The sequence below is a fragment of the Chiloscyllium plagiosum genome, unplaced genomic scaffold (genome assembly GCF_037043375.1).
Source record: "Chiloscyllium plagiosum isolate Xiang-an unplaced genomic scaffold, Cpla_swu_hap1 HiC_scaffold_35, whole genome shotgun sequence".
Lineage (NCBI taxonomy): Eukaryota > Metazoa > Chordata > Chondrichthyes > Orectolobiformes > Hemiscylliidae > Chiloscyllium > Chiloscyllium plagiosum.
In genome coordinates this window covers 2,964,879-2,991,002 of record NW_028270173.1, presented here as the reverse complement: position 1 = coordinate 2,991,002, position 26,124 = coordinate 2,964,879, and the positions used below count along the sequence as shown (strand labels likewise).

The following is a 26,124-nucleotide window of genomic DNA, read 5'->3' as shown; positions in this document are numbered from 1 at the left end:
AGGTACATCCACATACTGAATCAGAAAATTGTCTTGTACACACTTAACAAATTTTTCTCCATCTAAACCCTTAACGCTATGGCAGTCTCAGTCTATGTTTGGAAAGTTAAAATCCCCTACCACAACCACCCTATTATTCTTACAGATAGCTGATATCTCCTTACAAGTTTGTTTCTCAATTTCCCTCTGACTATTAGGGGGTCTATAATACAATCCCAATAAGGTTATCGTCCCTTTCTTATTTCTCAGTTCCACCCAAATAACTTCTCTGGATGTATTTCTGGGAATATCCTCCCTCAGCCTTATCCCTTTATCAAAAATGTTACTCCCCACCTCTCTTGCCTCCCTTTCTATATCCTTCTTGTAGCATTTGTATCCTGGAACATTAAGCTGCCAGTCCTGCCCATCCCTGAAGAGAAAATGAGGTCTGCATTTTCCTGCCCATCCCTGAACCATGTTTCTCTAATTGCTATGATATCTCCCAGTCCCATGTTCCTAACCATACCCTGAGTTCATCTGCCTTCCCTGTTAGGCCCTTTGCATTGAAATAAATGTAGTTTAATTTATCAGTCCTACATTCCTCTCTGCTTTGTCCCTGCCTGCGCTGACTGTTTGACTCGCCTTTGTTCTCACCTGTACCAGTCTCAGATTGATCTCTTTCCTCACCATCCCCGCCACCTTACTTGTTTAAATCCTCCCGAGCAGCTCTAGCAAATTTCCCTGCCAGTATATTAGTCCCCTTCCAATTTCGGTGCAATCCGTCCTTCTTGTTCAGGTCACTTCTACCCCAAAAGAGATTCCAATGATCCAAAAATGTGAATCCTTCTCCCATACACCAGCTCCTCACCAAGCATTCATCTGCTCTATCCTCCTATTCCTGCCCTCACTAGCTCATAGCACCAGGAGTAATCCAGTTATTACTATTCTCGAGGACCTCCTTTTTAAATTTCTGCGTAGCTCTCTGTAATCTCCTTTCAGAATCTCAACCTTTCCCTTCCCATGTCATTGTTTCCAGTTCTCTGGAACACTCCCTGATGTCAGTGATTCCTGAAAGATCAACACCAATGTCTCTACTAACTCCTCAGCTGTCTCCCAAAGAGCTCTGGGGTGTAGTTCATCAGGTCTGAGTGATTTAATCATCTTCAGACCTTTATGCTTCCCTAGCATCTCCTCCTTAGTGATGACCACTACACTCATCTTGGCCCTTGATTCTCTTGAAGTTTTGTATTGCTGCTGGTGACTTCCACTGTGAAAACTAATGGAAATTTCTTTGTTCACCATTAGAACTTCTCCAACCTCATTTTCCAACAGTCCAATGTCCATTATTGCCTCTCTTAATTTTTCTATATCTATAAAAAGCTGTTGCAATCTCCTTTTATAATACTAGATAGCTTAGCCCAATATTTCATCTGCCACCCCCCCCCCCTTCAATTGCTTTTTTTTAAGTTATCCTCTGCTGGTCTACAAAGGCTTCCCAAACCTCTGGCTTCCCACTAATCTTCACCATATTGAACATAAGAAGTAAGAGCAGGAGAAGACCATCTGGTCCACCCAGCTTGGTCTCTCATTCAATAAGATAATGGCTGATCTTTTCGTGGACTCAACTCCACTTATCTGCCCACGCACCATAACCCTTAATTCCTTTACTGTTCAAAAATCTATTAATCTTTGCTTTAAAAATATTCAACAAGGTAGCAACAACTGCTTTACAGGGCAAGGAATTCCACAGATATACAACTGTTTGGGAGAAGGAGTTCCTCCTCAACTCAGTCCTAAATGTGCTCCCCCTTATTTTGAGGCTATGCCCCCTAGTTTTAATTTCACCTGCCAGTGGAAACAACCTCCTAGCTTCTATCTTACTTACTCCCTTCCTAATTTTAAATGTTCCTGTAAGATTCCGCTCCCCCCCGCCACCCCAATTCTTTTAAATTCCAATGAATATAGTCCCAATCTGCCTTATAAGCCAACACCCACAACTCCAGTATCAACCTATGGAACCTTCTCTGCATCCCCTCTAGTACCAGAACATCCCTTCTCAAGTAAGGAGACCAAAACTGTACATAGTACTCCAAGTGTGGCCTCACCAGCACCATATACAGCTACAGCATAACCTCCCGGTTTTTAAACTCCATCCCACTAGCAATGAAGGACACAATTCCACTTGCTTTCAAATTACCTGCTGCAAACCAACTTTTTGTGATTCATGCACAAAAGACATCCATGAGCCTCTGCACAGCAGCATGCTGCAAATTTTCACTATTTAAATAGTAGTCTATTTTGCTGTTATTTGCACCAAATGTGAGGATGACCTCACATTTACTAATACTGGAACTCTATTTTTCAGACTCTCTCCCACACACTTAACCTATCTATATCCCTCTGCAGACTTTCAGTGCCCTCTACACACTTTGCTCTACCACTCATCTTCGTATTATCTTTGATTTGATTTATTGTCATCATATGTAGGAAGTATAGTGAAAATCTCTATTTTGCAAGTTGAGGCAGATCATAGAAAATCATAGCAGATCATCTGTGAATTTTGACACATTACACTCACTCCCCAATTCAAAATTATCTATGTAAATCCCAACACTGATCCCTGAGGCACACCACTAGCCATTGATCGTCAACTAGAAAAACACCCATTGTCACTGTTTGCTTTCTGTTAGTTAGCCAATCCACTATCCAAGCTAATATGTTACCCATAATGCCACGTACCTTTACCTTAATGTTTGATTTTTGTTTTGCTTTTATGATCTCCCTGACTTTCCTTGTCACTCTCATCCTCTTCTGAATATATTTCTTCTTCCTTGGGATGAATTTCTGCTGTGCCTCCCAAATTAGCCCAGAAAGTCCTGCCATTGCTGCTCCATTGTCTTCCCTGTTAGGCTCCTCTTCCAATAAAATCTGGCAGCTCCTCCCGCATGTCTTTGTGGTTAACTTTACTCAATTATAATACCATTACACTTGATCCCAGCTTCTCCCTCTCAGACTGTAGAGTGAATTCTATCATTTACGGTCACTGCCCCCCAGGGGTTCCTTCAGCTTAATCTCCTCAAACAAGTCTACCTCAAATTTTGGCTTAGCTACACTTTTTTGTAATCAACTTGTTCAGAGATACTATTACACACCTCTGGAGCAGATGGGTCCTGAATCCGGGCCTCCTAGTCGAGGGGTATGGACAGTACCATTGTGCCACAAGAGGGCCCCTCAAGTCTGCCTCATGATGCATCACTGAATCCAGAACTGTCTGTTCCCTTTTAGGATCTGTCACAAGTTTCCCAAAAAGAAAATCTCCTAGACTTCCCAAAAATTCCTTTTCTTAGGATCTACTACCAAACTGAATCTCCCAATCCACTTTCATGTTGAAATCCTCTATGATTATTGGAATAATGCCTTTCTTACATGCCTTTTCTATCTCCTGATTTATTTTCTGCCCTAAATACTGACTACTGCTAGAAGTCCTGTACATAATTTCCATCAGGGGCTTTTTTCCTTTGTAGTTCCTCAACTCTACCCACACAGATTCTACGTCTTCCGAATCTGTATCACTTTTTGCAATCAATTTAGTTTCATTTCTTACCAACAGAGCAAACCAGCCCCTTGCGCCCATCTCCCTGTCCTTTCAATCTAATATGTATCCTTCGATATTTAGCTCCCAGACCTGATCACCTTGCAGCCACCTCTCTGTGATACCCACAACATCGTACCTGCCAATTTCAATCTGTGCCACAAGCTTAGATTATTTAGGTTACTTACAGTATGGAAACAGGCCCTTCAGCCCAACAAGTCCACACCGACCCACAATCCACCCAGACCCATTCCCCTACATTTATCCCTTCATCTAATACTACAGGCAATTTAGCATGACCAATTCACCTAACCTGCACATTTTTTGGACTGTGGGAGGAAACCGGAGCACCCGGAGGAAAACTACGCAGACACAGGGAGAATGTGCAAACTCCACACAGTCAGTCGCCTGAGGCGGGAATTGATCCCAGGACTCTGGCGCTGTGAGGCAGCAGTGCTAACCACTGTGCCACTGTGCCGATCATTTACCTTCTTTTGTATACTACGTGTATTTATGTACAACACCCTCAGCCCTGAGTTGACTGCACCCTTTCTCATGGTTGTCCCTTTATGTGCTGTGCCTGAAGTTAGATTCCTGGCCTTTGCCATACATTCTGTCCTATTACTTCTTCTGTTATCTTTAAAAACCTCTGCTGAGCCCTCCCTCCGTTTTAACATTTTCCATACTGTCCCTTGTTACAACTACATTTCTCTTTTCTCCCTTCTTGAAAGACTCTCTGTACCATGATGCTATCGTCAGTTTGCATACTCTCCCTATAGCCCCACTCTCATCCTCATTGGGAGCAAGAATCTCAAAGCTGTTGGACAAGCTCAAGGGCTGAAGCTTCGTCAGCATTCCCTCCTGGATCTCATTACCTGTCTCACTTGTCGGCACACTCTCCTGAGCCTGACGACTGACAAAATATGAAGGAGTTAATCGAATAATACTATGGCTTTATTTTGTCCTTAAGAGGTTTATTTTTTCCTTTTGTTTTACGGCAAATTTTAAGACAGAGGTATTGAGATAGCTATTGAAAACTCGCAGACAGCTTGTGAACGCAGGGTTTTTTTAAAGTTGGAACAATAGAAGCAGCCCGACTGGGTGTAGTCAAACTCTTGATTTTTTTTCCTCCTGGACTGCGGGGGTTGTATGTGAGATAATCTATTATCTGAATTTGCCTTTTGCCAAGGGTGTGTTGATGGGAACAATTACTGTTTAGGAGCTAACTAATCTATTATTCTGCTAAATGTTCCAATAGAGTTACAACTAAGCCAATCCTTTCACTTTATTTTGCTCTTTTGTTGTATTTTAACTAGAATGCATGAATAAAGTGAGTTTTGCTACAAATCTGGTAGTCTGACCAATCAAATTGCAGCTGGAACACAGCACCTCACATTTACCTTTAAAATAAGAAAAAGTTAGGGTCCAGGCTAGCTTCTGAATATATTTTGAGGGGATTAGTCTGGTCCATAATAAAGGGATGTGACTGCCTCCTGAAACAGTGTCAAGGTAACTACCTCCCTCCCTGATGTATTGCAGTGTTTGTTTCCTCAAGCTACCAGCTCCCACATCATGCACATACAACAGACTGCCTGGTTGTATATTATTTACTCAGTTCTTAACTTGATTTTTAAAAGTTTCCAACTGGTCTTTCATTTTGTAATCTGTAAATATTTCCCCATTTACCTTCAATTTGAAAGTAATCTGTCATAACTAGTCAAATCAACAGCTATTACCAACCAATAAACTTACAGTTTTCTGTGATGTAACTCTTTCTTTTGTGCTGAGCCCTGATCCTGAATTTCAATTTAGTTTGGTTAAAAAAAAGTCTAACAAACTATGAGTCAAAATAAGCAAGCAAAATGTACCTCTTTCTTCCCCTTCCCAACAAATTGTGACATTGTCTTCAAATTCCCCAAACTACATATTTACTCAAGTTGTGTCTCACTGTAGATGTGATCTGTCATAGAACATACAGCGTTACAGCACAGTACAGGCTCTTCAGCCCTCAATGTTGTGCCGACCTGTGAAAATAATCTGATGCCCATCTAACCTATACTGTCACATTATTATCCATATGTGTGTCCAATGCCCATTTAAATGCCCTTAATGTCGGTGAGTCTACTACTGTTGCAGGCAGGCTGTCCAATGCCCCTACTACTCTGAGTGAAGAAACTACCCCTAATATCTGTCCTAAATCTATCACCCCTCAACTTAAAGCTGTGTCCCCTCATGATTTGGAGATGCCGGTGTTGGACTGGGATGTACAAAGTTAAAAATCACACAACACCAGGTAAAAGTCCAACAGGTTTAATTGGAAGCACGAGCTTTTGGAGCGCTACTCCTTCATCAGCAACCACCTGATGAAGGAGCAGTGCTCCAAAAGCTAGTGCTTCCAATTAAACCTGTTGGACTATAACCTGCTGTTGTGTGATTTTTAACTTTGCAAGTCCCCACATGTTAGCCTTTGTCATCTGAGGAAAAAGGCTCTCACAGTCCACTCAATCTAACCCACTGATTATCTTAAATGTCTTGATTAAGTCACCTCTCAATCTACTTCTCTCAAATGAAAACAGTCTGTTTCCTCAGCCTTTCCTCATAAGACCTCTCTTTGATACCAGGCAACATCCTCTGAACCCTTTCCAAAGTTTCCACATCCTTCCTATAATGTGGTGACCAGAACGACATCCAATACTCCAGGTGCGGCCTTCCTAGTGTCTTGTACAGCTGAAGCATGACCTTATGGCTCCGAAACTCAATCCCCCTACCAATAAACGGCAACACCCCATATGCCTTCTTAACAACCCTATCAACTTAGGTGGTAACTTTCAGGGGTTTATGCACCTGGACGTCAAGATCTCTCTGTTCATCTTCACTGCCAAGAATTTTACCCAGTAGTCTGCATTCCTATTATTTCTTGTGAAGTGAACTACTTCACATTTTTCCACATTAATATCTACTGGCCACCTCTCAACCCAGCTCTGCATCTTATCTATGTTCCTCTGTAACCTACAACATCCTTGGGCACTATCCACAACTCTGCCTACCTTAGTGTCATCTGCAAACTTACTAACCCATCCTTCTACTTCCACATCCAGATCATTTGTAAAAATGACAAACAACAGTGGCCCCAAAACAGATCCTTGTGGCACACCACTGGTAACTGAGCTCCAGCATGAACATTTCCCATCAACTACCACCCTCTGTCTTCTTTCAGCTAGCCAATTTCTGATCCAAACCACTAAGTCACCTTCAATCCCGAAACTCCGTATTTTGTGCAATAGCCTACCATGTGGAACCTTATCAAATGCCTTACTGAACTCCATATACACCACATCAATCGTTTTACCTTCATCCACCTGTTTTGCCACCTTCTCGAGAACTCAATAAGGCTAGTGACCTACCCTTCACAAAACCGTGTTGACTATCCCTCATCAAATTATTCCCTCCCAGATCTCTTATCGCCTTTTTCAACACTTTACCCACAACCGAAGTAAGGCTCACTGGCCTATAATTACCAGGGTTGTACTGACTCCTCTTCTTAAACAAGGGAACAACATTTGCGATCCACCAGTCTTCTGGCACTACTCCTGTTGACAATGATGACATAAAGATTGAAACCAAAGGCTCTGCAATCTCCTCCCTGGATTCCCAGAGAATCCAAGGATAAATCCCAACCAGCCCAGGGGTCTCATCTATTTTTAGGCCTTCCAAAATTGCTAAAACCTCCTCTTTGTCAACCTCAATTCCATCTAATCTTGTAGCCTGTATCTCTGTATTCTCACGAACATTGCCCTTTTCCAATATGAATACTGACGAAAAGTATTCATAAAGGGCTTCCCCATGCCCTCAGATTCTACACACAACTTTCCACTACTATCTTTGATGGGGCCTAATCTTACTCGAGTCATTCTTTTATTCCCGATATACTGATAGAAGGCCTTAGGGTTTTCTTTGATCCTATCCGCCAACAACTTCTCATGTTCCCTCCTGGCTCTTCTTAGCTCTCTCTTTAGATCTTTTCTGGTTAACTTATAACACTCAAGCCCCCTATCTGAGCCTTCACGCCTATCCTCATATAAGCCTTTTTCTTCCTCTTGACAAGAGCTTCATATTCTTTAGTAAACCATGGCTCTTTCTCTCAACAACTACCTCCCTGTCTGATAGGTATATGCTTATCAAGGACCCATCCTTCCTGACCATGCACAGGATACATCACTGGAGAGTTTTACAGAAGAGGCACTTGCCTTAGTTACGGTTTATTTCATGCTCGCAAAAGGTGTATATACTTTGCTAAAGTTGGCATAATGACTAGGGACTCTTGAGAGCTGTACTGAATATTCCTGCTTCCCATAATGGCTAATGTATAGCTCAACTGTCTCTACTCAAACAGAGGGGTGGAGGGTTGTTTTTCAGACTGGAGGCCTGTGACCAGTGGAGTGCCACAAGGATTGGTGCTGGGTCCTCTACTTTTTGTCTTTTACATAAATGATTTGGATGCGAGCATAAGAGGGACAGTTAGTAAGTTTGCAGATGACACCAAAATTGGAGGCGTTGTGGACAGCGAAGAAGGTTACCTCAGATTACAACAGGATCGTGATCAGATGGGCCAATGGGCTGAGAAGTGGTAGATGGAATTTAATTCAGATAAATGCAAGATGCTGCATTTTGGGAAAGCAAATCTTAGTAGGACTTATACACTTAATGGTAAGGTCCTAGGGTGTGTTGCTGAACAAAGAGACCTTGGAGTGCAGGTTCATAGCTCCTTGAAAGTGGAGTCGCAGGTAGATAGGATAGTGAAGAAGGCGTTTGGTATGCTTTCTTTTATTGGTCAGAGTATTGAGGACAGGAGTTGGGACATCATGCTGCGGCTGTACAGGACATTGGTTAGGCCAATGTTGGAATATTGTGTGCAATTCTGGTCTCCTTCCTATCGGAAAGATTAGATCAGATTAGATTACTTACAGTGTGGAAACAGGCCCTTTGGCCCAACAAGTCCACACCGCCCCTCCGAAGCGCAACCCACCCATACCCTTACATTTATCCCTTACCTAACACTACGGGCAATTTAGCATGGCCAATTCACCTGACCTGCACATCTTTGGACTGTGGGAGGAAACCGGAGCACCCGGAGGAAACCCATGCAGACACGGGGAGAATGTGCAAAGTCCAAACAGTCAGTCGCCTGAGGCGGGTATTGAACCCGGGTCTCTGGCACTGTGAGGCAGCAGTGCTAACCACTGTGCCACCGTGCCACCCACGGTGTTGCGAAACTTGTGAAAGATGTTGTGAAACTTGAAAGGGTTCAGAAAAGATTTACAAGGATGTTGCCAGGGTTGGAGGATTTGAGCTATGGGGAGAAGCTGAACAGGCTGGGGCTGTTTTCCCTGGAGCGTCGGAGGCTGAGGGGTGACCTTATAGTGGTTTAAAAAATTATGAGGAACATGGGTAGGATAAATAGACAAAGTCTTTTGCCTGGGGTGGGGGAGTCCAGAACTAGAGGGCATAGGTTTAGGGTAAGAGGGGAAAGATATAAAAGGGACCTAAGGGGCAACTTTTTCACACTGAGGGTGGTATGTGTATGGAATGAGCCGCCTGAGGAAATGGTGGAGGCTGGTATAATTGCAACATTTAAGAAGCATTTGGATGTGTATATGAATAGGAAGGGTTTGGAGAGATATGGGCCAGGTGCTGGCAGGTGGAACTAGATAAAACATAGAACATAGAAGAATACAGCGCAGTACAGGCCCTTTGGCCCTCGATGTTGCGTCTATCCAAGCCCACCTAACCTACATTAGCCCACTATCCTCCATATGCCTATCCAATGCCCGCTTAAATGCCCATAATGAGGGAGAGTCCACCACTGCTACTGGCAGGGCATTCCATGAACTCACGACTCGCTGAGTAAAGAACCTACCCCTAACATCTGTCCTATACCTACCACCCCTTAATTTAAAGCTATGCCCCCTCGTAATAGCTGACTCCATACGTGGAAAAAGATTCTCACTGTCGACCCTATCTAAACCCCTAATCATCTTGTACACCTCTATCAAGTCACCCCTAAACCTTCTTTTCTCCAATGAAAACAACCCCAAGTGCCTCAGCCTTTCCTCATACGATCTTTCTACCATACCAGGCAACATCCTGGTAAACCTCCTCTGCACCCGTTCCAGTGCCTCCACATCCTTCCTATAGTATGGCGACCAAAACTGCACACAATACTCCAGATGCGGCCGCACCAGAGTCTTATACAACTGCAACATGACCTCAGTACTCCGGAACTCAATTCCTCTATCAATAAAAGCCAGTACGCCATATGCCTTCTTCACCGCACTATTTACCTGGGTGGCAACTTTCAAAGATCTGTGTACATGGACACCAAGATCCCTCTGCTCATCCACACTACCAAGTATCCGTCCATTATCCCAGTACCCCATCTTTTTATTACTCTTACCAAAGTGAATCACCTCACACTTAGCTACATTGAACTCCATTTTCCACCTTTCTGCCCAGTTCTGCAGCTTATCTATATCCCGCTGTAACCTGCCACATCCTTCCTCACTGTCTACAACTCCTCCGACTTTCGTATCATCCGCAAACTTGCTCACCCAACCTTCTAACCCCTCCTCCAGGTCATTTATAAAAATGACAAACAGCAATGGTCCCAAAACAGATCCTTGCGGAACACCGCTAGTGACGGCACTCCAAGATGAACCTTTGCCATCAACTACTACCCTCTGTCTTCTTCCAGCCAGCCAACTCCTAATCCAAACCTCCAACTCACCCTCAATGCCATACCTCCGTATTTTTTGCAGTAGTCTACCATGGGGAACCTTATCAAATGCCTTACTAAAATCCATATACACCACATCTACCACTTTCCCCTCGTCCACCTCCTTAGTCACCTTCTCAAAGAATTCAATAAGGTTTGTGAGGCACAACCTGCCCTTCACAAAACCATGCTGACTATCCTTGATCACATTATTCCTATCCAGATGGGATATCTGGTCGGCCTGGATGGGTTGGACCGAAGGATCTGTTTCCATGCTGTTTATCTCTATGACTCTATGACAGTGATAACATCAGACTGGATAGATTAGTGTCACCTTAATCTATCTGAATCAATGCCTAATACAGCTGGCTGGCTATAAACTTATATTGAAGTAGGTGAGCCAGTTGGGACTAACCATGCCTGAACTAAGGTAAAAGGTTGAACCTCACAGGCCATAACCTCTGAATTCTTACCAAAGCTACACAAATTAATATAGAGTGATTAAGACCAGACAGTTAAAAGCACGGGTGGTGTTGGAGAAATTGGTCTCAGTTCATGGGATACTGGTACGAGTACTAAAGAACTTGGTGTCTGTACCTTTGGGACAAACTTCAATGTAAACACTCCAAGACAAATGTTCTGACAAATTGTATAGCTCAGGCAGTAGAGTAGTGGTAATGAGAGGGAAGGTGAGGGAAGGTGTGAAAAATTCAAATAAGAGGCGAGAAAAGACAGCAAAGTAGCTATCAGGATAATTATTACAGTTTCCAAGTATGAGTATATCTATTTGGAAATTTCATTAAATAACATTCCCCATGTTCCAGTCATTAGTGGACGAACACACAGAAACAGAAAAGATTGGGTCAAAGTAATCTGTTCAACCATTCATGCCTGCTCTGCTATTCAATATGATTAGATTACCTACAGTATGGAAACAGGCCCTTTGGCCGAACAAGTCCACACCAACCCTCCAAAGGGTAGCCCACCCAGACCCATTACCCTACCCTTTTTAACCCTGATTAATGCTCCGAACACAATAGGCAATTTAGCATGGCTAATTCACCTGACTTGCACATCTTTGGACTGTGGGAGGAAACCGGAGCACCCAGAGGAAACCCACGCAGACATGGGGAGAATGTGCAAACACCACACAGACAGTTGCCCAAGGTGGGAATCAAACCTGGGTCCCTGGCACTGTGAGGTCGCAGTGCTAACCACTGAGCCACCGTGCCACCCCAAATGATCATGGTTGATCGTCCAGCTCAGTGTCCAGTTCATGTTGTCTCCCCGGACTTTTTGATCCCTTGAGCCCCAAGAACTATATGTAATTTCTTTCTGAAAACATTCATTGTTAGTGTTGCACAGAAAATTAGAAAATCAAAAGTAATGGAGGTGGGAAGATTGCAGGTTAGTGATGGGATGAATAGTTACCATAAAATAAAGAACAAGAACAAAGAAAAAAAAATTACAGCACAGGAACAGGCTCTTTGGCCCTCCAAGCCTGCGCCAATACAGATCCTCTATATAAACCTGTTGCCTATTTTCTAAGGATCAGTATCCCTCTGCTCCCTGCCCATTCGTGTATCTACCTTAAATGACGCTATCATGTCCATCTTTACCACCTCTACTGGCAGTGTGTTTCAGGCACCCACCACCCTCTGTGTAAGAACTTTCCATGCATACCTCCCTTACATTTTTCCCCTCTCACCATGAACCTGTTACCACTCGTAATTGAGTGCCCCACTCTGGGAAAAAGCTTCTTGCTATCCACCCTGTCTATATGTCCCATGATTTTGTAAACTTCAATCAGGTTCCCCCTCAAACTCCGTCTTTCTAATGAAAATAATCCTAATTGACTCAACCTCTCTTCATAGTTCGTGCCCTCCATACCAGGCACATCCTGGTAAACCTCCTGTGCACCCTCTCCAAAGCATCCAGATCCTTTTGGTAATGTGATGACCAGAACTGTACGCAGTATTTCAAATGTGGTGGAATCAAAGTCCGAGACAATTATATCATGACCTGCCAACTCTTGTACTCAATACCCCATCCAATGAAGGAAAGCATACTGTTTGCCTTCTTGACCACTCTATCGACCTGCATTGCCACCTTCAGGGTACAATGGACCTGAACACCCAGATCTCTCTGAAAATCAATTTTCCCCAGCACTTTTACATTTACTGTATAGTTTGCTCTCGAATTAGATCTTCCAAAATGCATCACCTTGCATTTACCCAGATTGAACGCTATCTGCCATTTCTCCACCCAACTCTCCAATCTATCTATATTCTGCTGCATTGTCTGACAGTCCCCTTCAATATCTGATACTCCACCAACCTTAATGTCATCTGTAAACTTGCTAATCAGACCGCCTATATCTTCCTCTAGGTCATTTATATATATCACAAACAACAGTGGTCCCAGCATGGATCCCTGTGGAGCATGATTAGTCACAGTTCTCCACTTTAAGAAACTCCCTTTCACTACTACTCTCTGTCTCCTGTTGCACAGCCAGTTCTCTATCCATCCAGCTAGTACACCTGAGACCTCATGCGACTTAACCTTCTCTATCCGCCTACCATGGGGAACCTTATCAAACGCCTTACTAAAGTCCAAGTATATGACTTCTACAGCCCTTCCTTCATCAATCAACTTTGTCACTTCCTCAAAAAATTCTACCAAGTTGGTAAGACATCACCTTCACCGCACAAAACCATGCTGCCTATCACGGATAAGCCCTTTTTTCTTCCAAATGTAAATAAATCCTGTCCCTCAGTATCTTCTCCAGCAGCTTCCCTACTACTGAAGTCAGGCTTACCGGTCTATAATTTCCTGGATCATCCCTGTTACCCTTCTTAAACAAGGGACAACATTAGCAATTCTCCAGTCCTCCGGGACCTCAGCTGTGTTCAAGGATGTTGCAAAGATATCTGTTAAGGCCCCAGCCATTTTCTCTTTCGCTTCCCTCAGTAACCTGGGATAGATCCCATCGGGACCAGGGGACATGTCCACCTTAATGCCTTTGAGAATACCAAACACTTCCATCCTCCTTATGCCAACTTGACCTAGAGTAATCAAACATCGATCCCTAATCTCAACATCTATCATTTCCCTCACCTCGGTGAATATCGGTGCAAAATACTCATTAAGAATCTCACCCATTTTCTCTGACTTCATGCATAACTTTCCTCCTTTGTCCTTAAGTGGACCGACCCTTTCTCTAGTAACCCTCTTGCTCCATATATATGAGTAAAGGCTTTGAGAATTTCCTTAATCCTGTTTGCTAAAGGTATATATCATGACCCCTTTTAGCCCTCTTAATTTCTCATTTCAGGAAATTAGGAACAGCAAGGGAGCAATCACCTTGTTAGGGGTTTACTACAGGCCCCACAATAGCAGCAGGGAGATGGAAGAAAGCATAGATCGGTAGATTTTGGAAAAGTGTGGACGTAGTAGGGTTGTTGTAATGGGTGACTTTAACTTTCCAAACATTGATTGGAACCTCCTTCGAACAGAAGATTTGAATGGAGCTGTTTTGTAAGGTGTGTTCAGAAGGGTTTCCTAACTCAGTACATTGACAGGCCGACGAGGGGAGAGGCCATTATAGACTTGATGCTCGGAAATGAGCCGGGGCAGGTATCAGATCTTGTGGTGGGAGAGCATTTTGGTGATAGTGACCACAACTGCCTCACATTCTACATAGCTATGGAGAAGGAGAGGATTAAGCAAAATGGAAGGATATTTAATTGGAGAAGAGGAAACTATGATGCGATTAGACATGAGTTAGGAAGCATGGATTGGGAGCAATTGTTCCATGGTAAAGTACTATAGACATGTGGAGACTTTTTAAGGAACAGTTGTTGCAAGTGACGAATAAATATGTCCCTCTGAGACAGGCAAGAAGGGGTAAGATAAAGGAACCTTGGATGACGAGAGCAGTGGAGGTTCTCGTCAAAAGGAAGAAGGTAGTTTACATAAGGTGGAGGAAGCTAGGGTCAAGCTCAGCTCTAGAGGATTACAGGCAGGCGAGGAAGGAGCTTAAAAATGGTCTGAGGAGAGCCAGGAGGGGGCACGAGAAAGGCTTGGCAGAACGGATTAGGGAGAACACAAAAGCATTTTACACTTATGTGAGGAATAAGAGAATGGTCAAAGAAAGAGTAGGACCGATCAGGGATAGCATAGGGAATTTGTGTGTGGAGTCTGAGGGGGAAGGGGAAGCCCTAAATGAGTTTTTTGCTTCTGTCTTTACGAAAGAAATGAACCAGGTAACAGAACCAGTGCAAGGCTGAATTGTCTCCTTCTTATTCAGTGAATGGTGTAGAAACTAAACAACTCATTGGAGGGGGAGATCCACAAATATCCCATCCTCAGTAGCATAAGAGCCCAACACACATGTGCAAAAGGTAAGGCTGGAAATTCACAGCTAGCTTCAACTAGGAGTGCCAAGTGGAAGATCTTTCTGAGCCTCCTCCCAGTGCTCCCCAGCATTATAAATACTATTTTTCGACCAATTCAATTCACTCCAATTTACCCATGAGTGGTAAAAATCCATTGTTTTCTTGTCATGGCATTTTCTCGTCTGGAGTTTGATGCCAGTGCCAAATTTAGATTAATTGAAATGAAATTTATCTTAATTGTCTTCATTAAAGTATCGAATTGTTTTTATTTCATTTGCATCTTCAACAATTCCTTCAAGATAGGAGGCACTGGATACTGCAAATTATACTGATTAGGGAGAACACAAAGGCACTTTACACTTTTGTGAGGAATAAGAGAATGGTTAAAGAAAGTGTAGGGCCGATCAGGGATAGCATAGGGAACTTGTGTGTGGAGTCTGAGGAGGTAGGGGAAGCCCTAAATGAGTTTTTTGTTCTGTCTTTACAAAAGAAACAAACTTTGTAGTGAATGAAACCTTTGAAGAGCAGATGTGCATGCTGGAATGGATAAAGAAAGAGGAAGCTGATGTGCTGAAAATTTTGTCAAACATTAAGATTGACAAGTTGCCAGGCCCGGGCCAGATTTGTCCTCGGCTGCTTTGGGAAGCGAGAAATGCATTTGCTTCGCCACTTGCGAAGATATTTGCATCCTCGCTCTCCACTGGAGTCGTACCTGAGGACTGGAGAGAGGCAAATGTAATTCCTCTCTTCAAGAAAGGAAATAGGGAAATCCCCGGCAATTACAGACCAGTCAGTCTCACATCTGTCGTCTGCAAGGTGTTAGAAAGGATTCTGAGGGATAGGATTTACGACCATCTGGAAGAGCATGGCTTGATTAAATGCAGTCAACACGGCTTTGTGAGGGGCAGGTCATGCCTCACAAACCTTATTGAGTTCTTTGAGGATGTGACTAGAAAAGTTGATGAGGGTCGAGCTGTGGATGTGGTGAATATGGAAATCAGCAAGGCATTTGATAAGGTTCCCCATGGTAGGCTCATTCAGAAGATCAGGAGGAATGGGATATTAGCTCTCTGGATACAGAATTGGCTGGCCAACAGAAGGCAGCAAGTGGTAGTAGAAGGAAAATATTCTGCCTGGAAGTCTGTGATGAGTGGTGTTCCACAGGGCTCTGTCCTTGGGCCTCTACTGTTTGTAATTTTTATTAATGACTTGGATGAAGGGATTGAAGCATGGGTCAGCAGGTTTGCAGACGACACAAAGGTTGGAGGTGTCGTTGACACTTTAGAGGGCTGTTGTAGGCTGCAGCGGGACATTGACAGGATGCAGAGATGGGCTGAGAGGTGGCAGATGGAGTTCAACCTGGATAAATGCGAGGTGATGCATTTTGGAAGGTCGAATTTGAAAGCTGAGTACAAGATTAAGGATAGGATTCTTGGCAGTGTGGAGGAACAGCGGGATCTTGGGGTGCAGGTACATAGATCCCTTAAAATGGCCACCCAAGTGGACAGGATTGTTAAGAAAGCATATGGTGTTTTTGCTTTCATTAACAGGGGGATTGAGTTTAAGAGTGGTGAAATCTTGTTGCAGCTCTATAAAACTTTGGTTAGACCGCACTTGGAATACTGCATCCAGTTCTGGTCGCCCTACTATAGGAAAGATGTGGATGCTTTGGAGAGGGTTCAGAGGAGGTTTACCAGGATGCTGCCTGGACTGGAGGGCTTATCTTATGAAGAGAGGTTGACTGAGCTCGGATGTTTTTCATTGGAGAAAAGGAGGAGGAGAGGGGACCTAATTGAGGTATACAAGATAATGAGAGGCATAGATAGAGTCGATAGCCAGAGACTATTTCCCAGGGCAGAAATGACTAACACGAGGGGTCATAGCTTTAAGCTGGTTGGAGGAAAGTATAGAGGGGATGTCAGAGGCGGGTTCTTTACACAGAGAGTTGTGAAAGCATGGAATGCGTTGCCAGCAGCTGTTGTGGAGGCAGGGTCATTGGGGACATTTAAGAGACTACTGGACATGCATATGGTCACGGAAATTTAAGGGTGCATACATGAGGATCAGTGGTCGGCACAACATCGTGGGCTGAAGGGCCTGTTCTATGATCTATGTTCTAGAAGGAGGGGACAGAATGTGTGAATGTCATATTGCACCAAGGGATGATAGAAATAGAGAAATTTGATAATAGGACAAGCTTAAAGGCTTTATATCTTAACATAGAACAATACAGCACAGAACAGGCCCTTCGGCCCACGATGTTGTGCCGAACATTTGTCCTAGCTTAAGCACCCATCCATGTACCTATCCAATTGCCACTTAAAGTTCGCCAATGATTCTGACTCTGCCACTCCCACAGGCAGCGCATTCCATGCCCCCACCACTCTCTGGGTAAAGAACCCACCCCTGACATCCCCCCTTTACCTTCCACCCTTCACCTTAAATTTATGTCCCCTTGTAACACTCTGTTGTACCCAGGGAAAAAGTTTCTGATTGTCTACTCTATCTATTCCCCTGATCATCTTATACACCTCTATCAAGTCACCCCTCATCCTTCTCCGTTCCAGTGAGAAAAGGCCTAGCACGCTAACCTATCCTCGTACGACCTATTCTCCATTCCAGGCAACATCCTGGTAAATCTTCTCTGCACCCTCTCCAAAGCTTCCACATCTTTCCTAAAGTGAGGCGACCAGAACTGCACACAGTACTCCAAATGTGGCCTAACCAAAGTCCTGTACAGCTGTAACATCACTTCACGACTCTTGAATTCAATCCCTCTGCTAATGAACGCTAATACACCATAGGCCTTCTTACAAGCTCTATCCACTTGAGTGGCAACTTTCAAAGATCTATGAACATAGACCCCAAGATCCCTCTGCTCCTCCACCTTACTACGAACCCTATCGTTAACCCTGTATTCCGCATTCTTATTTGTCTTTCCAAAATGGACAACCTCACACTTGGCAGGGTTGAACTCCATCTGCCACTCCTCAGCCCTGCTCTGCATCATATCTAAGTCCCTTTGCAGCCGACAACAGCCCTCCTCACTATCCACAACTCCACCAATCTTCGTATCATCTGCAAATTTACTGACCCACCCTTCGACTCCCTCATCCAAGTCATTAATAAAAATTACAAACAGCAGAGGACCCAGAACTGATCCCTGCGGAACTCCACTTGTAACTGGGCTCCAGGCTGAATATTTACCATCTACTACCACTATCTGACTTCGACCTGTTCGCCAGTTTTCTATCCAACTGGCCAAATTTCCCACTATCCCATGCCTCCTGACTTTCCGCATAAGCCTACCATGGCGAACCTTATCAAATGCCTTACTAAAATCCATGTATACTACATCCACTGCTCTACCCTCATCCATATGCTTGGTCACCTCCTCAAAGAATTCAATAAGACTTGTAAGGCAAGACCTACCCTTCACAAATCTTAAGGCACAAGGAATCCAGAATAAGGTAGATGAAGAGTGGCGCGGTGGCTCAGTAATGGTTAGCACTGCTGCCTCACAGCACCAGGGTCCCAGGTTCGATCCCAGCCTCGGGCGACTGTTTGTGTGGAGTTTGCACATTCTCCCTGTGTCTGCCTCTTTCCTTCCAAAATCCAAAGATGTGCAGGTCAGGTAAATTGGCCATGCTAAATTGCCCATAGTGTTGAGTGCATTAGTCAGAGGGAAATAGGTCTGGATGGGTTACTCTTCGGAGAGTCAGTGTGGACTGGTTGGGCTGAAGGGCCTGTTTCCACACTGTAGGGAATCTAATCTAAACTGATGGCACAAATTGAAGTAAATGAATATAATCTCTATAATCATTAGCAAACATGGTAACAAGGAGATCAAAACTGGAAGCTTAACATTCAGGAAATTTCACCTTTGGGAGAAACAGGAGGGATGGAAACAATGCTGGGGTAGCACTGTTAATAAGATATGAAATAAGGACAATTGAGAGATACAAACTAACTCAGATGATGTAGAGTCCATTTGGGCAGACCAGCGAGGGAAAGAAGACATTGGTCAGAGTTTAGACCTCCAAACAGCAGCCACTGGGTTGAAAAGAGTATAAATCAACAAATAACAGGGGCATGTAAAAAGAATAGGGCAATATATATAAATGACTTTAATCTTCATGCTGGTTGGGTCAATCAAATTGGAAAGGATAGTGACGACAACAAATTTACAGAGTACGTTAGTGCCCACTTCATAGAGCAATATGTCATGACCAACCAAGGAATAGGCTCTCTTGCATTTGGTAATGAGACAGGTTTAATAAATGACCTCTGAGTAAAAGTTGTGATCATAAAATTATAAAATTTAATATTCCTTTTAAGAGTGAGAAACCTGGCTGGAAATGACTGTGTTTAACTTAAATAAAGTGAATTACACTGACATTGGGATAGATTTGGCTAAAGTGAACTGGGTAGAGACTAGCAGGAGTGATAGTAAGCAAGCAGTGGCAGGCAGTTAAGGAGGTAATTCATAACTCTTAGCAAAAATATATATCAGAAAGAAGAAAAGATTCGCAGAGAATGAACCAACCATGGCTAATCACTTCAACTACCCCTCCCACTTTGCCAAGAACATACAAGTGCTGGGCCTCCTCCACAGCCAAATCCAACCCACCCGACGACTGGAGGAAGAATGCCTCATCTTCCGCCTTGGGACCCTTCAACTATAAAGTATTAACATCAATGTCACTAGTTTCCTGATCTCCCTCCCCCCACCTCATCCCAGAACCAACCCTCCAACTTGGCACCGCCTTCTTGAACTTTCCTACCTGTCCATCTTCCTTTCTACCTATCAGCTCCAACCTCTCCTCCAACCTATCACTATCACTTCTACCTATTGGCTTCCCAGCTACTTTCCCACCACCACAACCCTCCTATTTATCCCTCAGCCCCCTTTCCCCCAGCCCATATTCCTGATGAAGGGCTTATGCCTAAACGTCGACTCTCCTGCTCCTTGGATACAGCCTAACCTGCTGTGCTTGTCCAGCGCCACACTTTTTGACTCTGATCTCCAGCATCTGCAGTCTTCACTTTCTCCTAAGAAAGTTAAGGACAGTATTAAGTTGAAAGAAAAAAGCAAATAATGAAGAAAAAAAAACAGTGATAGCCCTTAAGAGTGGGTTAAATTCAGAATCCAGCAAAGAAGGACACAAATTATAATAACACAAAGCAAATAAGCTATGAGGCCAAACTAATAAGGAATATTAAAAAACTAACAATAAGATAGTTAATTAAATAAATAATAAGGAAGAGAGAGATCGAAGTGAATATAGGCTCCTGAGAAAATAAGGAGAAAGTGAGGTCTGCAGATGCTGGAGATCAGAGATGGAAATGTGTTCAGGAAGAAGGGCTAATGCCCGAAACGTCGATTCTCCTGTTCCCTAGATGCTGCCTGACCTGCTGCGCTTTTCCAGCAACACATTTCCATCTCCTGAGAAAATAAATCTTGATCCTTTTACAATTGGAAGCAGCTTCACCAAACTACTCTATCCAGCTCACACATGATTTTGAAACCTTAACCAGATCTCCTCTCAGCTTTCTTCCCTCCAGGGAAAACAGTCCCAACTTCTTCATTCTGTCCTCACAGATGAAGCTTCTCATCCCTAGAACCATTCCAGTAAATACCTTCTGGGCACTATTCAATGCATTCACAGTTTTCCTATAATACTCCTACTGAGATCAAGTGAGTGCCTGGTACATGTTTAATATCACGTCCTTGATCTTTGTACTCTATGTCCCCTTTAATAAAGCTGAGAACAATCTTTGCTTTATTTATTGCTCTCACTACCTGTTTGCCACCTTCAATGAATTCTGCACATGTATATACCCAGGTCCCTTTGCTGTTGCACCGCTTTTAGCATTGTACCCCCTATTTTATACTGCCTTTCAATGTTCTTTCGACCTCACACTAATCTGCATTGAACCTCAACTGCCACCTATTCGCCCATTCCACCACATTGTTAATGTCCTTTTGGAAGAAAACCTAAAGATCTGCGGATGCTGGAAATCAGAAACAAAAACAGAAATTGCTGGAAAAACTAAGTCTGGCAGCATTTGGCAGAGAAATCAGAGTTAACCTTTCAGCTTCTTCAAAATGTTCTGAATTTCTCTTCTCCCTTCCTTCAACATCCTCTACAGGAGCTCCAGAGGGTAACTTCCTTGGCCCAAGTATCTTCAGCTGCTTCATCAACAATTTTACTTCTCTCACAAGGTCAGAAGTAGGGTCGCTTACCGATGATTGCACAATGTTTGGCACTATTCACAACACAATGTAGTCCATGCCCAAATTCAGCAAGAGTTGGACAATACCCAGGCTTGGGCTGACAAGTGGCAAGCACCATTCACACAGTGCAAGTGCCAGGCAATGACTATCACCAAAAAGAGAATGCTGGAGAAATTCAAAACAGTTCTGAAGAAGAGTCATGCAGGACTTGAAACGTTAATTCTGTTTCTCTCTCTACAGATGCTGCCAGACCAGCTGAGTTTCTCCAGCATTCTCTGTAAATTTTGCAACTCCCTTTCTATCCATTAATCATTTCTTTACCCAGAGCATTAAATTGCTCCCAATCTCATCTACTCTCATTTTATTTACTCCTCTGTTGGACCAGATTAGACATCTTCTAAAAATCCAAATACATTTCATCCAGTGGTTCTCCTTTTACTATGCTACAAATAACATTTTCAAAATAGATTTGTCAAACATGATTTCCCTCTCATAAATGCATTTTGACTCAACCCACTCTGATCATACTTTTCTAAATGCCCAGGTATCTCAGTCTTCATAATAGATTTGAACATGTTTCATACTACTGACATCAGGTAACAGATCTGTAATTCCTCTCTCTCTCTCTCTCTTTCTCCCGCCTCTTCTTTAAATACAAGATTCCATTTACTGCTTTTTTATTTGCAGGAACCTTTCCAGAATGGATGGAATTTTGAAAAATATACCATCAATCCATGCATTATCTCTATAGCCAGCTCCTTCAACACTCTGGGATGTGGTTCACCTGGTATCATCCTTCAATCCAATTAATCTCTTGACAGCTACCTCTCCATTGAAAGTAACTTTGAGTTTCTCATTTTGTACTTCTGAGAGATTTTATTGACTGTGCAAAGAGTGTGCAAAGAGACCTACACCAGTCACTGAGAGTAAGCATGTAAGTATCACAAGCGGTCAAGAAGGCAGATAGTATGTTGGCCTCTATAGCGAGACAATTTAAATTCTGCTGGTCTGGATATTATTTTTGGGAATACAGGTGACAAATTTCGGGAGAACAGTTTTTACAGGCCCGTGTTTTGGGAAACCACATCTGTTTAATTTCTCGGACTTAGGGTCTGGGGCTTTGTGCGTTCAGTTTTGGGTTTTGTGGAGCAGGATTGACCATCCTGACTTTGGGGTCCAGATCAGGTTTTACAAACTCTGATGCTGGGTTATAATTCAAACTGTCCAGGTCTGTATTTTGGCCAGCTTCTTCAAAACCAAGTCTAGGTTTTGAGAAACAAAAACATAAGTTGCTGGAAAAACTTAGCAGATCTGGCAGCATCTTTGAAGGGAAATCAGAGTTAATGTTTCAGGTCTGGTGATCCTTCCCCAGAACTAGATGAAGTGGATCTGCAGAGTGATGCAACCCTGAGCCAGTGTAATGCGATGTTGTTGGACAGAGGTCAAGAGTGTGTATATGATGCCACATGACACTTGGGATCTCAGGATGAGGCATGAGCAAGCTGTCAAGAGATAACTGTGATCCTGGGTGGATTCAAAGCACAAGTGATGAAACTTGATTTGGAATCCATGTGGGGTGAGTCTGAGCCTGAGGCAGTCACTGACGAATGTGATATGGCTGTGGAAATGAGTTTTAGCAAATACCTGGTCAAACAGCAGATGTGGCAGTGAAATTACTGAGTGTGGATAAGAAACAAAGGATTAGAATGGAAATCCCCTCAGAGAGAGGAGCGTTTCTTCTTGGAGGTGGGCATGCCTGGAAGAGATGTGGCAGTGAGTTAAATACTAAATAAAACCGAAACAACTGCTCAATGCTGCAGGTTTTGAGAAATTTTGTTAAAACTATACAAGATACTAGCCAGGACCACAGCTGGATTGCCGTAAGCAGTTTTGAGCCCCTTATCTCTGAAAGATGGACTGGTCTTGGACGCAAGGCTGGCTCTGCTGGAGGGTGCTGAAGCACTTGGCCAGTGATCATGGCTGTGAGGGGTGGGCTCTCCAGGCTGCCTCAATCACTCAGTTATATTCAAGGCTGGAGATAGAGACAGAGAGTCCTGATGAAGGGCTTTTGCCCGAAATGTCGATTTTCCTGCTCCTTGGTTGCTGCCTAACCTGCTGAGCTGTGCTTTTCCAGCACCGCTCTAATCTGGAGACAGAGAGATGTTCACTCACGACGGTTCGGGGGAAAAGGCTGGAGACTGGAAGAGGGGGGGGAGCGTGAGGCTGGACATGGGAGGGACACTTGATGGGCTGAATGGCCAACTTGTGCAACGCCATTTTTTGATGGGAATGATTTTGGAGGCTTCGGCGGACCTGACCCCTCCCCCACCTCCCATCCTGGGGTCTGGGGGATAGATGGTGGGAAAAAGTGAGGTCTGCAGATGCTGGAGATCAGAGCTGAAAATGTGTTGCTGGAAAAGCGCAGCAGGTCAGGCTGGCTCTGCTGAAGCACTTGGCCAGTGATCATGGCTGTGAGGGGTGGGCTCTCCAGGCTGCCTCAATCACTCAGTTATATTCAAGGCTGGAGACAGAGACAGAGAGTCCTGAAGAAGGGCTTATGTTCGAAACGTCAATTCTCCTGTTCCCTGGATGCTGCCTGACCTGCTGCGCTTTTCCAGGATAGATGGTGGGATCCAGTCTCATGTAGGGACGGGTGATCCCCCCCGGGTGATCTGCACCCAGTGACCCACCCTCCCCAACCAGGTGATCTGCCACAGGAAGGAAATCTAATGGTGATCTTGCTTTTGTGCACGTCCTGCGCACCATTACTTTGTATTCCTCGCTCTGTTTAATCACCCTCTGATCTGTCCTTGTATGTTAACATCAACCTGTACTACACACAAAACAGAACTTTTCACTTTACTCAGGTACATTGACAACAATTCAATCAAACCAAATCAAACAGTCTGTTTATCAGTTTCAAGATGATCACATTTCCCTTTGGCCTTCACCATTGATATAACATATCTTAGTTTACAGCACAGTTATACAATGTCACGGTTAATGCAGTGAGCAGGACCTTACCCTCAGTGTAGATCCCCAGCCCCTGACTCTCTGCGGTCCACAAACTCAGACAAAATCTACACCTTTCCGGTGGGGGTGGGGCGATCTAGGTCGTTAATCCCCCCCCCCCCCCGGGTGATCCGGTCCCGGTGACCCCCCCCCCCCCGGGTGATCTGGTCCCGGTGACCCCCCCCCCGGGTGATCTGGTCCTGGTGACCCCCCCCCCCGGGTGATCCGGTCCCGGTGACCCCCCCCCCCCCCGGGTGATCCGGTCCCGGTGACCCCCCCCCGGGTGATCCGGTCCCGGTGACCCCCCCCCCCGGGTGATCCGGTCCCGGTGCCCCCCCCCTCGGGTGATCCGGTCCCGGTGACCCCCCCCCCGGGTGATCCGGTCCCGGTGACCCCCCCCCGGGTGATCCGGTCCTGGTGATCCCCCCCCCCCGGGTGATCCGGTCCCGGTGACCCCCCCCCAGGTGATCCGGTCCCGGTGATCCCCCCCCCGGGTGATCCGGTCCCGGTGACCCCCCCCCCCCCGGGTGATCCGGTCCCGGTGACCCCCCCCCCCGGGTGATCCGGTCCCGGTGACCCCCCCCCCGGGTGATCCGGTCCCGGTGACCCCCCCCGGGTGATCCGGTCCCGGTGACCCCCCCCCCCCCCCGGGTGATCTGGTCCCGGTGATCCCCCCCCGGGTGATCCGGTCCCGGTGATCCCCCCCCCCCCGGGTGATCCGGTCCCGGTGACCCCCCCCCCCCGGGTGATCCGGTCCCGGGGATCCCGCGCTCTCTTACCGCTGGCCCCGGGCCCAGCTTCTCCGTCTCTTCACCGAGCGACAGCGACCGTTATCCCCGGGGTCTCCCCAGCGACCCGCACGGACCGGGGGCGGGGGGTCTCGTGCAGGGGGAGGCTTGTGCGATAGAGGGGGCGGGGCTTGCTGGAGGGGCCTGGTGGGAGGCGGGGTCTGGTGGAGGGGCGGGGCCTGGTGGAGGGGCGGGGTCTGGTGGAGGGGCGGGGCCTGGTGGAGGGGCGGGGTCTGGTGTAGGGGGTGCGGCCTGTTGGTGGATGTGGTCCAATATAGCGGTGGGGCCTGAGGTCGTGGGTGTGGCCCGCGGTCATAGGGTTGCGATCCGATCTCGGGGGTGGGATCTGAGGAATGGGTGGAGGCTGATGACGGAGGGAGGCGGGGCTGACTTTGGCGGCTGTGCTGTGAAATGGTTGGGCTTTACGCAGGTGGACGACAGACCGAGGGGAGGGGAGGGGCGGGGCGAGACCGGATGATGTGCCATGCAAGGCAGCAATCTGCAGATACGTGCGGTATGATGGCTCAGTAGTCAGTACCGCTGCCTCACAGACCCAGGGACTTGGGGTTGATTCTAGTCTCGGGCTACTGTCTGGGTTGGTTTCCTCCCACAGTCCGAAGATGTGCAGTCCAGGTGAATTGGTCGTGCTTAAATTGCCCATAATGTTAGGGGTGCATTAGTCAGAGGGTCGGTATGGACTTGTTGGGTCAAATGGCCTGTTTCCACACTGTAGGGAATCTAAATTGGAAGTAGTGGTAATGAAATGGATGGTGTGAACAAACTCTGTGAGCCAAAGCTATTCTAACTGTCCTAAAACCGATATTGTTTTGTTTGTCTGAGTTACACAAATCAGCTTACCAACTCCCATGTTGACAGTTTGTATCTGTTACTTGTGATTAGGGTTTACTTATCTGGATTAAATACTTTTTGTTAAGGAAAAAATCTGGATGTTGTTTTCTGATGCAGTAGTCCAATAGATAAATTGGAGAGTTTGAGTTTGACTACATCATAAACTTTTCTGTTGAGCTGAGAGTTGTGGAAGTTTGAGGACAGAAGGAACTATTTCTGCACTGTGTGACTCTATGACTCTATTATCAATGGACTTTCCCCAGCAGTTCATTACATAAATATCTTGACCCTCCCATACTTAAGTGACAGGGAATGGTCTTCCTGTCTCCATGTTACAGTTCCTGGTTCAGCTGGCACAGGTATCACCAGTTTATTTTTGGCATACCTCTGCACTCACTTGATGCTGTTGTTATGTGCCTTGAAGAAGGATTTGGTCTGTTAAATTTCTTTTGAAAGCAAGTGTTGTAACATGGAACGTTACAGAGCAGTAAAGGCCC

The 26,124-nt window shown here is 45.1% G+C and overlaps 1 protein-coding gene across 6 annotated transcripts in view; it reads right to left on the bottom strand.

Annotated features, from left to right (window-relative positions):
* LOC122541478 (uncharacterized) overlaps positions 1 to 24,895 on the bottom strand; it is a 218,256-nt gene extending 193,361 nt beyond the window's left edge. For 4 of the 6 annotated variants that reach the window (XR_015752992.1, XR_015752993.1, XM_087979100.1 and 1 more), the window contains exon 1: positions 24,770 to 24,895. The gene's annotated coding sequence lies outside the window, so the exon portion shown is untranslated. Of the gene's footprint in view, positions 1 to 24,002; positions 24,060 to 24,769 lie in introns of those variants that run through there. The other 2 variants (XM_087979103.1, XM_087979101.1) reach the window with 2 other exon arrangements.
* Between the last annotated feature and the right edge of the window lie 1,229 nt (positions 24,896 to 26,124).